Here is a 13,509-nt window from a genome sequence, read left to right on the forward strand (position 1 = left end):
TGTTTTTGGACAAATTGCCAGAGTTACTGCATTTTGCTTTATCAAACCCTATATCATTATAACTATATGATATCAAACACAATAAAATTCCCCACAGTGCAAAAAGCAAACATATTGTTATACATGACCGGTATATCTCAAGTTGGACTTTAAGAAGTCTAACTTGGGCACAAAAATCATGTTTCCACAACTATCCTAGAGTTCCTCACTTGATATGTATAATGATACCCAACCGCTCCTGCTCTGCCTCGCAATCTACCAGTGTTCTGACATTCCACAATCAGTCCTGCATTGTCCACATGACCTCTGACTGCTATGGGAGCAATCCTGATGTATAATGCTGCGTCCCTATGTCCATTTATTATGCAGCATCTATGCACAAATGTCATGCATGTAGTTTGAAATCACAAAATGTCCTTGCCCAGTTGTGTTCTGGGGAAATGGAAATGATTCTTATGGTGTTGTAACGCCTAGTAACATAAATACCTAAGTCTTACCAGTTTTTATTGCCCTGTTGCAGACTCTAGTGTCCAAGATTCGTGTATTTTGGTCATTCGTTCTAATTTGGCGTTATTGACTTGGCTAATCCAAACTATTCTGTTCTTTGAACCAGTTCTCTTAAAAAATACCATGTACTTCTCCTGTCCTTGGCCTTGGCCTACCTTGACTATTCTCTTATCTTTTGTGCGTTAAGTCCAGCCACCTCTAAAAAACAGTAATATGCTTTCACATTTGTTTTATATATATATATATATATATATATATATATATATATATATATATATATATATATATATATAAAGGTTAGGTGTTGGCACAAACTCTGCAGGCTGTGTTATCTCCATCATTAAATTACTGCAAGGCCATGAACCCTGCATGATTGAGCCAACAAGTATCTTCTTGTGAGGCACATGTTGAGAAACTCAACAATCTTATGGACCAGTTTGTACAGGCTTTACAGACATTAATAACCCATACTGCATATCTGCAGCCTGTAACTCATATTATGTTCCGCACTTCATCATCAGTAGAGGCCAAAGGAGGGGCAGTAGGAGGCCCATCCTCTGTCTATCCTAACTTCACCAACTATATACAGAGGAGAAACTATGGTAATGGGTGATTTGTCAACCAAGGTCTTATCCATGTTTAGTTATCCCCTTGTTCATGCCCTACTGATGGAGCTAAGGTGATATTATCTACCATCTCACTGATGAAGTATTTACTTTTGCTAATCTCCTTTTGAAGGAAATAAACCAGTAATTTATAACTACACTGCGTGTGTGTTTGATCCTCCTGGTATGAAAACCAATTGAGGCAGAGCCCTCCGTAGACTGGGACAGGGATCGCAATCTCTAGAAGAGTATGCATTGGAGTTCTATTCACTTGCTCCAGATATTAGGTGGAACAAGGAAGCCTTGTCGGATGTTTTCATGTAAAGCTTGTAATTAGTTATCCAAGATGAGGTAGCTGCTGGGGATCTCCCTAAGGATCTAAAAGACCTCCTGAAACAGAACTGTTATGTTTATATTGTGGTAAAAGTGTTGTTTACATCTTCCCTGCCCTAAGAGGCTGACAAAAAAACCTAATGGAGGATGGGACTTGGGTGTTGTGACTATTACATAGTTGCATAGGCTGTAAATAGACTTGCGTCCTGTAAATGATGCCTTTTATACATCTGCGTTTGCTATTGATCGAAAAGCTGGCAAAAACCTAGTTTGAAGCGCTTTCTAATTTTACAACAAAGTAGGATAATTAACAGGAATTGCCCACTATAAGTAAAATAGAAAACAACTGAAACCCAATAGAAAGATAGGATGCTTACCTCAAAGCCTCTATTGCCATATTGCCAGAGTCTGTAAATACAATCTGTAGAGAATGGAAAAGGAGCACACCCCATAAAAAGTAACCTTTTTTTTTTTTTTTTTTAATATAAATCTATATCCATACAGTAATGTACAGATATACAAAACCAATAAAAAAGAATCATGAAAATAAATAGAACAATACATGTGTTCAGAAAAAGTCTGAATGGATACCAAAAGAAAGACCAGATAACACAAGCAAACAGTGTGAGAGGTGAAGGAAGCCAAAGCAAAAAAACAGTGTGAAGGGAGCATCAATTTTGAAACAAACAAGGAAAAAAATTCTTCTTCACCCCAGAATGGCAGTCCGATATCTCCTTGGATTCAGTGCATCTCTATGAGGGGATGCTGCCTGGCACTGCACGTGTTTTGAATATGGGAAAGCATTGGATTGGCAGAGAGCAGCAATTTTGATGATCTCAGCCAAGAAGGCAGAGCGTGGGCATGGCGTCCCACAGCGAACCTGCATGGCGCTGGAATAACGGTAAGATTCCAACCTTTTTAACAGTGGTCATGGGGGGCTGGAGAGCTAAATTGTTTTTAACACTGTAGTGTCAGGAATACACCATAGTGTTTCTTTAAAAGAAATGATGCCACCAAAATATGAAATATTAAGCATTTAACATGCATTGGAAGATGAGCAGGTAACAAAAACAATAAGTCGTACATACATGACCTCTTGAAGTCTGTCAACTGATACCCATTTAAAATGCTAATAGCTGGTCTGTAATGTGACATTAACATAAAATAAATTCCAAATAAGGAAACATTGCTATTGATGGAACCTTAGAGGTCAAGTAGGAGAATACAACTTGTCCCTATCATACAAATGATATATATATATATATATATATATATATGGCCTGACTGTTCCCATACTGAATAATTAAGTTAGGATAATTAGCCTCAAAGCATAGCTAAGGAAATGGTGAACAAAAACATAATGGATAACGAAACCTATCCCAAATATTTAACATATAAGGGCTGGTGCAAGGATTTTTGCCACCCAAGGCAAACAAAAATTTTGCGCCCACCCATATGATCTGCCATATGAGCCAATGCCAGTGCTGCACACAGTGTGTTTTCTCACAAAAAAAAAGGCAGCGTGTTTACATTAAAAGTCCTGGGGGGGGAAGGGGGTGTGGCCGACCTTCGACGCGAGCAGACGCATGGAATGAGCTCTCCGAGCCTTGAGCCCGAAATATAGTGTTTTTGCTATTGGCTTTTACCGACTCAAAAGTTTCAATACAATTGCTGGAGTTACTGCATAACGTAATGGCACCATCTAAGAAAACTAAATTAACTGACTCCCTCCAACCTCCGAAGAGAGATCACCATGAGCAGCCCCCAGATGGCGGTGACCCGGGAGCCCCCACTTTGGAAGACCTTTCAGATCAGTGGGGCCTCTGGAGCAGCATACTCTGATAACTTGGTGACAGAGAAAACCCTGCACACCATGCTCCAGAGCTTAAGAGCCACCTTACAGAAAGATTTTAAGCAAATCTTCTGATTTAACCAAAGAAGTCTCTGAACTAGGAAATATGACCAGCCATTTGGAAGATCGAATTGAGGATCTCTGTACAGCCCATAATGAGGTGCTAAACAGGATTCAACAGATAACGGAGGAAAACTATAATATGAAACTCAAAATGGCTGATATGGAGCATAGGTCGACAAGGAACAATGTAAGATTCAGGGACATTGCAGACAATATTACTCGAGAAGCCTTACCTGCTTATATCAGGGAACTTTGCTCTACAATTCTACTTACTATGGAAGCTGAGGCCTGGACTTTCGACCGCATACGCCGCCTCCCTCACCTGCAAAGATTCCCACCTGATACACCCAGAGAAGTGATTGTCCACTTCCACTACTTTCGCTATAGGAACGAATTGCTTGCAGAAGCCAGGCAACCATTTATCCAGTCTTCAGCTTCTTATTGCCAAACATTGGCTCATGTCGCGCCCGTTAGCCCTAACGGTTCCATAGGCATCTGTTTTGTTTTGCAGAAGAAACTCATAAAGTTCAGGAGACGTATAAAAGTTGTCGGTTGTTATGCAATAGCCCTGACTTAGCAATGGTTCAATGAGTAAAAGAACGGAAGGTGTTGCCATTCCATAGTTGCTGTATTTTGGATTGAATGTTGTTCCTTTTCCAGTGTAAATGACTGAATTCCAAATGTAGCCAGTTGACGTTTCGCATAGCATGTAGGATTTTACGCCAAATCGTGCTCTCTTTGATGCAATGTATTGTACCCAGTTGAGCCTTCCCTTGTAGCCACTAGACTTTCATCTATGCTGATATCTCTTTCTGGCACATAGCTCCGTTGGAAATGCTTTAGAATCATTAATTATTTAGTTTTGGTGCAGGATGAGTAGTTTCATCAAATTCTTTGTTGTTTTCGAAGTGTAAAAATTTCACGATCAGGGAAAATCTGTACTCTGACATGACCATACTAAAGAATGGAGTGGCAAGTAATTTATTAGTTGTCCAATATCACTTCTGCAGGGGTTTCCCCACCACTCCCTGAAGTATTATTGGTCCCAGAAATTTCCAAATGTCATCTTTGGTCACTGGTTCCCACTTTCTTCTTCTTGAAAACTTCCAATGCAGAGTAGCTAATTGTTGCTCTTTGTACCGGTTTGTCTCGGTAACTATTTTTTCAATAACCTCATCGGTCAGAAATAATTGTAAGTATGCCAGGGGGTTGTTGTGTTCAACGTCTACTTTCATACCAGATGTTCCAGCAAATGGGAAACTTGGGGACGCTGCCTGATCTGTACCACAGTCAGTAGAGTACCAAGTTCGCACATCACTGAGTTCAGTCTCAGAATTGTCACTGTCGTCATTTTAAGTGTCTGATGACAAATTTTCCCATGAATCACTAACGCTCAATTATGCAATTCTAAAACCACTTTTTACCTAAACGGACGCTTTTTGGATGCCATGGACGTTCTCTAGTTTCCAGGCAGAAAGAACGGTAAAAGAGCAGGTAGGACACTGGACAAAGCACTGGTACAAAACTGAGGTGAAAAGGTTTGATACAGTAATGTAATCCTAACAGATTACACTGTATTACAATGTATTGTGTGTATGTTTACTTTTTTGAATTTCCCGTCTAGTTCTGCCCACCTGCCCCCGCCTGCGTTGCCACAGGGAAGGGAACCCGGAAGACGGATGCCGGGCAGAGGACACTGCAGGAGAACACCATGGGCTCGTAGGGACAAGGTAAGTGATAGTACAGTGTAATCCTGAGCATGGTTCAGGGTTACCGCTTTTGGTACTGAAAATTAACCCCGTGCCACACTCTGGATTACCACCAGGGAGGTTAAACAACTATTTTGATGAAAATATGGTCTCTACTTCAAAAACTAAAGGCGTGTGGTTGGCCCATAAAGCTGTTATACACGGAGTCCTTATAGAATTAGGTTCTCTAGCTAAGAGGAAATTAAACAAAACCCAGTCACTCACTACTGAGAAACAAATGAGATCTCTTAAGCAAATATATTACGCATCTGGTAATAGAGCAGGCAAATTGTTAGCCAAAAAATTGAAATTCAATTATCTTCAAACTAGAAACCCCTACATTATTTCTAAGTCAGGGACAAAACTTTACAATCCCCAACATATTGTCGAAGAATTGGCACTATATTACAAAGGATTATATAATTTACAGGACGACTTGATTACTTATACTCCTACAAGAGGGGCTATTGGGGATTGCAACTTCCATCCCTTACTAATCAACAACCCTTAGAACTTGATACACCATTTACTGAAGAAGAAGTGCGAAGCACAATTAAAACAATGCCCAAACATGAAGCTCCAGGTCCAGATGGCCTATCTAATTATTATATAAAATTGGAAAATTATTAACCCTGCATATAACCAATCTTTTTAAGTACATACGGTCTTCTGGCAAAATCCCTCAGGAAATGCTGGAAGCTCATGTCGTTACCCTCCCAAAACCTAATAAACCTACATTTTTTAAGTGCAAGTTTGCGTCCGATATCCTTGCTGAATGCTGACCTTAAATTGTATGCAAAACTGTTGGCTTCACGCATTAAACCACTACTACTGTCCCTTATTTCAGATGAGCAAGCAGGATTTGTGCCAAAGAGACAAGTGGGGGACAATACGAAGTTTTTTTTACAGATTTAATAGATTAGGCACATCACAGTTCTCAAAGAGGCATTTTATCAGCGTTGGACGCGGATAAAGCTTTTTACCAGCTTATCTGGCTGTATATGGAGGCTACCCTTTTCAAAATGGGATTTTCAGAGGCATTTGTCAAGAGCATAATGGTGCAATACTCCCGTCCAACCACTAAAGTGTTCAACACTGGCTTCCTATAGAATCAATCCCATGTTTATTACGTATTTTGAATGAGTACAGTTATATTTCTATTTTTAAAACAACACTTTGAAAACGCAAGCCCTCACAATCAATCTCCCTAAGCAGATAGTTAGCATATTGGAATACACCTATAATTTTGATTGGCGTCATAAATCACTAACATACTTAGGGATCAACCTTTCTAAACATCCCCAACATCTTATTCGGGAAAAACATGAAGCCATGATTCATAAGGTATCTGAACAATTGGAAAGCTGGAGAGATCTGCAGGTGTCGTGGCTGGGGAGGATTAACACCATTAAAGTGATGGCTATGCCACATATTTCATTACCGAACCATCTGTTAAACCTCTTACAGAGAATGCTTAATGCCCATATCATGAAAAAAAAAAGCCCCCACTAGTTGCAAAGCAGATGTCGTGGCCCCCTACATTGGCAGGGGGATTAGGCATCCCCTGTATTCGGAATTACTACAGAGCTTCCCTTTTAGCACAAGGCACCGATATTCTCTTTAAAAAAATAACACCTATATGGTTCTCTCTAGAAAATGCATGCATATCCCCTATGTCTCTCTCTGCATTACTGTGGACTAACACAACCAACAACCATGCAATTTAGCAAAGGTATGATGTGTACTGAAGGGCTGGTATTAATATGGAAGGCTTGGAGTAATATGCTGATTGATTAAGATTCCCTATTGATGATAGCACCCCTTCAGGCCCTAAAGGCTGTATTCCCTGATCTACCCTTGACTTCATGGCTTTCCCAAGGCATTGTAAAAATTTATGCTCTTTATGTTCACAAGGGACTATAACAATTCCCAGCATTACAGGAAGAATTTTTCCTAGATCAAAAAGACATTTATTCACCTCCGCATAAAGAGCATTCTGACAACAAAACATATACGGCTCTCAAATTTTACACATCTTTCTGCCATGGGCAGATCTTATATGCTTGGAATAACCAGAGTGCTATGCAAACTTATGTAAACCTCAAGAGGAGCTTAAACTCCCTTATATGCAACAATGGGAAAAAGATTTGAATAAAGTATTTATTTTACAGCAATGGTTATCAGCCATTCGCTTTACTAAAGCCTCCTCTCATAGCTTATTTCTTTGGGAAGCACATACTAAATTTCTAATGTGCTAGTACATGGTTCCTCAAATGTATAAAGAGGCTGACCCAATTTGCTGGAGACGCCGAGCAAATATTGCTGATATTGTAGACAAAATTAGTGGACTTACAACAACCACTCCTAGGCTACCAGATTATTATTTATGACTAGACATGTGCAATTCGTTTCGGTCCGAATGTATTCGGACGAATTTCGGACATTCGGGTACTTCCGAATGTCCGAATTGACGAGGTGTCGAAGTTCCAAAGTTCCGAAGTTCCGAAGCACAGTATTGCCTAAGTACTAATAGACTTACCCAGTGAAAGAAGAAGGTTACATTGTAAATAATTTTAAATAAAAAGTATACAAACATAGCCAGGATTCAGCTGTAAGCATTTGCAACACTTACAACAATCAAGTAACACACATTCATATAAAATGTAAGTTACTTAGCCTGTCAATGTAATGACCGGAATGAATAAGTAGATAACTCCCTAATTCCCATGGTATTAGGGAGTTATCTACTAAAAGGCTGAAAGACCTAAATTGGTCTTTCAGACAAATTTACTAATACTAAGTAAAGATTAATTAGTATTAGTACATTTTGCCCCTACTCGCTATACCGCGAGTAGGGGCATGTCTAGTAAACAGTGAGCAGTCTGTGGCTGCTCACTGTAAAAATAAATAAATAAAGTTCCCCCCTCCCGAGCTCCTGGCCCCCACCCCTGAGCGGTGGGTGGGGGCTCTAATGTAAAATAATGGGGGGGCACCTATTGTCCTCCCCTCGGCCCCCACCCCTGAGCGGTGGGTGGGGGCTCTAAATCAGAATAAGGGGGGGGACACCTAATGTCCTCCCCTCTGGCCCCCACCCCTGAGCGGTGGGTGGGGGCCCTAATGTCCTCCCCCCTGGCCCCCACCCCTGAGCGGTGGGTGGGGGCCCTACAGTAAAATAAGGGGGGGGACCTAATGTCCTCCCCCGTGGCCCCCACCCCTGAGCGGTGGGTGGGGGCCCTAAATACTAATAAGGGGGGACCTAATGTCCCCCCCTGGTCCCCACCCCTGAGCGGTGGGTGGGGGCCCTAAATACTAATAAGGGGGGACCTAATGTCCCCCACCCATGGCCCCCACCCCTGAGCGGCAGGTTGGGGCCCTAAAAAAAATCCCCCCCAGGTGACTAGGGGTCCCCAAACCCCTAGTCACCCCCTCCCCCCAATAAAAATGATCCCCCTACCTACCCCCCCTCACCCTAAAAACTAACGAGGGGGGACCTTTAACTAAGTACCTGTAAAAAAAAAACAAAAAAAAAATTACCATTCAATGTTTTCTTTCTTCTAAAATCTTCTTTTTTCAACCCCAAAAAAGGCCAAATAAAAAAACATAATAACCGACGCAATTATAAAAAAAAATTGACTCATAACACTCTGATTGGTGGATTAAGTAACCAATCAGAGAGTTATGAGTCAAATTACACAGCGTGGGAAAATTACAAAGAACTTTCCCACGCTGTGTAAAATGACACAGAGCACTCTGATTGGTGGATTTCAAACCAACCAATCAGAGTGCTGTGACAGGTAAATGTAGAGACTTACCTGTCAGTCTCTTCATTTACCTGTCAGAGCACTCTGATTGGATGGCTTAAACCCACCAATCAGAGTGCTCTGAGCCTAATTGCAGGGCGGGGGAAGGCTTTATAAGCCTTCCCCCACCCTGCAGAGCTCAGTCTGTGCGGAGCCCTCCATGGGTGAAGATGGATTATTTATTTTATTTTTTATTTTTTTAAATTGCGTCGGTTATTATGGTTTTTTATTTCGCCTTTTTGGGGGCTGAAAAAAGAAGATTTTAGAAGAAAGAAAACATTGAATGGTAAGTTTTATTTAAATTTGTTTTACAGGTACTTAGTTAAAGGTCCCCCCCTTATTAGTTTTTAAGGTGAGGGGGTGGGTAGGGGGATCATTTTTATTGGGGGGAGGGGGTGACTAGGGGTTTGGGGACCCCTCGTCCCCTTGGGGGGGACATTATTTTTAAGGCCCCCACCCGCCGCTCAGGGGTGGGGGCCAGGGAGGAGGACATTAGGTCCCCCCCCTTATTAGTATTTAGGGCCCCCACCCGCCGCTCAGGAGTGGGGCCAGGGGGGAGGACATTAGGTCCCCCCCCTTATTAGTATTTAGGGCCCCCACCCGCCGCTCAGGGGTGGGGGCCAGGGGGGAGGACCTTAGGTCCCCCCTTATTTTACTGTAGGGCCCCCACCCACCGCTCAGGGGTGGGGGCCGGGGGGAGGACATTAGGTCCCCCCTACTAGTATTTAGGGCCCCCACCCACCGCTCAGGGGTGGGGGCCAGGGGGAGGACATAAGGTCCCCCCCTTATAATAATTTAGGGCCCCCACCAACCGTACACGGGTGGGGGCCAGGGGGAGGACAATAGGTCCCCCCCCATCTTTTTACGTTAGGGCCCCCACCCGCCGCTCAGGGGTGTGGGCCGGGGGGGTCCTTTTTTTTTTTTTTAAACAGTGAGCAGTCACAGGCTGCTCACTCTTTAATAGACATGCCCCTACTCGCGGTATAGCGAGTAGGGGCAAAATTTACTAATACTACATCATTTTTACTTAGTATTAGTAAATTTGGCTGAAAGACCAATTTAGGTCTTTCAGCCTTTTGGTCGATAACTCCTTAATACCGTGGGAATTAGGGAGTTATCTACCAAGCGAAGTCCCGAAATTCCGAAGTGCCAAAGTGCTGAAGTTGCCAAAGTGCTGACGTTGCCAAAGTGCTGACGTTGCCAAAGTGCTGACGTTGCCAAAGTGCTGACGTTGCCAAAGTGCTGACGTTGCCAAAGTGCTGACGTTGCCAAAGTGCTGACGTTGCCGAAGTGCTGAAGTTCCGAAGTGCTGAAGTTCCGAAGTGCTGAAGTTCCGAAGTGCTGAAGTTCCGAAGTGCTGAAGTTCTGAAGTGCTGAAGTTCCGAATTGCCGAAGTCCCGAATTGCGAAAATCCCGAATTTCGGAATGCCGAACCGAACCGAAATTTTTTCCCATGCACATGCCTATTTATGACATATATTTCCCAAGTTTTCACGCTGATAATTAATATATTGATAGCAACAAAATTAAGCATAACTCATCACTGGAAAAGCATATTCGCTCCTTCAGTAGAAGAAATACTCCAGAGAGTGGACTCTATACAGATGTATGAACTAACGACATCTTGGATTCTAGGAACAATAGACCTTCATAGCAAACAATGGCGTGACTGGCCCACCTGAAACCCATATCAAAACACAGCCTAAAATGAGACTTACTGAATACTAATAGTAGTCAAATAGCACATCAGCCCATCTTATTCTATAAAATATAATAGATTTAAAACTAAATTTTGCACAACCTTCCAACATCCTCCCCCCTTCTTATTTTTATTTCAGCTGTTGGGGTTCTTTATATATATAATATTTATTATTTAATTTTTTTTATTAAATATTACAATAAATGCATTTTAGAAATTAGGAGCAAAACAACCGTGCTTGTCACAATTAATAGAACAGGCTCTATCTTAAGGAATTTAAGATATATTAACGAGGAAGTTATATACAGAAACTCGACTGAATATTAACGTTTGGAATACAAACTCTATACATAAGCTATGATTTTTATATATATATATATATATATATATATATATATACCTATTTTCATATCTGTTTCTCTCTGTTATAAGCAAAGAAGTGTATAAATACGAAATATCGAGATGTTCTGCTGTACATCATAATACTGGGCAAAATCTACCTTTGGTAGAACTGTATAAATTGTGACTTTGACAAAATGTATTATTATTATTTTTTATGCAACTGTAACGTTATATTTGTTATTGTTTATTTATGTTGTAAAACAATAAAAAAAAAGAAATATAAAAAAAAACAAAAAAACCTGCAGGGACAGGCTATAGACACCAGAACCACTACATTAAGCTGTAGATGGTTCTGGTGACTATAGTGGCGCGTTAATCTGAGGTAAATTAGGAATTAGTGCCACTTATAATATACTGGATTGCCTACTTGCCACCAGATGAGGACAAGAGGATGATGTTGGGCTCGGGCTGCAGTCTGGCTCCACTGGTCTGGTGTTAAGGGATGCATTGTGTGAATCTGTGTTTGTATGTGTAAGGGATGCAAGGTGTATTGACGCTTGCTCACACTGATGTGGCATATAGTAAGCTTGCCTGTATTCTTTCCTATATGCACAACTAAAATAAAGAATTAAAAAAAAAAGGGATGCAAGGTGTGATTCTGTGTATGTAATGTAATGCAGTGTGTGTGTGTCTGTAAGGGGTACATTGAGTGTGTGTAAGAGATGCAATAAGAGTGTAATGAGTCTTACCTGATCGTGAGTCCAGCTCGCAGAGTTATACGCTCACCCTTGCAAAGTAGACACAGACCAGGGTGACCAGGTAAGACGCCACCTGGCCTGTGAGTCTGTGCACGGGGGCTTTCCTGGAAAAGTGCTCCAAGACGCTGTACAGTAGGGATTAGCAGAAGCGTAGTCTAGGGAAGCCAAAATCAGGGAAGCCAGAGATCAGAGTAGTCCAGGAGGAAAACCAAGGTCAGAAGCCGGACTTAGACAGGAAACACTGGAACGCAGGTACGGAGAAACAGGAACCAAACAAGGGAACCAGAGTCAATGAACTGACACCCCTCCCAGGGTGTGACAGACTTTTATATCCAGCCAATTAATATGGCATACAGGTGTGCTAGAGTAGCCACAGGTAAGTTCAGCTCCCAGTGCTGGAACAAGGCAAGGACACCTATTACGGCAATACTATGAATGGCTGGATAGCACAGTGGCAAAAGAGCAAGATTCACGAAGCCAAAGTCCAGGGTTCAAATCCCCTGCTGGGCACTCCTGTGGTGACCTCGTCTGGCAGACTGGATGTCGCGGCGAGAACCGTGACAGTACCCTCCCGTCAAGAACGCCCTCCGGGCGTGAACAGGCTCTTCTTGGAAATGGTACTCCTCATCTTCGGTCTCAGTATCACTAAGATAGTCTTTATAATTAAGGTATCCCTTTACGTCCTGGGATTTTATGGTACCAGTTTCGGGTACTAAAGGGGAGAGTTCAAGGTCATTCATGGACTTGGAGCAGGCGGTAAGTACCTTGATCCCAGGAGTCATTCTCTCTGTACTTTTTTCCTTAGATGCATCACCAGGTAGTTCTCCTTTGGGCAGGCAGGAAGTGGTGATGGTGCCAGTTTGTACAGGAGAGTCTTATGGGGGTGGTGCAGACTCACCAGGATTACTGATTGTGACATTTGCCATAGTCTGAGTACCTTTTTGTGTCACAGAACGGGGACAGGGCTGGCAGTGTCCAGGCTGTCTTGCCGGGATGACAGGGTAAGTTCATATGGCACCAGACAGAAGGGATCTTGGCCTAGGTGGACGAGTCGGGCAAAGAGATATGAAATGCCCTCTTTTCCCACAGTATAGACATAGACCATGGGCTCTCCCGCGGTCTTTTTCCTTAGGGGGCAATCTAGTTCTGGTGAAACCAATCTCCATGGGTTCCTCCATGTCGACTGGAGTTTCATGGCTAGCTCGAATATAAACAGGGTTACAAGGCGGGTCCCTGAAAGTGGGTTCATGCTGCAACATGATGGGATTTTTGTATTCACTAAATAATTCCTCTTCTCTAGGCAACCGGGTTCTGCGAGAACCTGAAGTAGGCTTGGAAGTTGCTTTTCTTGCTGTAAAACACTGAGAATCCATTGCGGACATAAACAAATCCCAGGGGTCCAAGACAGTACTTCTCTCCTGCAGCATCTTGTGTGCCCACGCCTTAATCCGCCCGGTACATAGGTTAATAGCGGAGCGAACTTTGATAAAGTCGGTGGCGTAGGTTCTAGATTTCAGGGCAAATAGTAGCTCACAATCCGTCTTGAACATCGGAAAAGCAGAACGGGAACCGTCGAACCTGTCAGGCATAATGACATACGGTTCTGGGTATACATGTTCCGGGAATGGAAGTGTTGCTCCTTTAAATGCCAATGAACGTCTCTGCAAATCCATAACATTCTGGGACAGGTTGGAGACTTGCTCGGCCAGGGAGGTGAGTAATTTGTATAACTCTGCAGACTCCATTGGTCAGTTCATCTGTAATGAGTCTTACCTGATCGGGAGTCCAGCTCGCAGAGTTAT

This window comes from Pelobates fuscus, chromosome 5 (genome assembly GCF_036172605.1).
Source record: "Pelobates fuscus isolate aPelFus1 chromosome 5, aPelFus1.pri, whole genome shotgun sequence".
Lineage (NCBI taxonomy): Eukaryota > Metazoa > Chordata > Amphibia > Anura > Pelobatidae > Pelobates > Pelobates fuscus.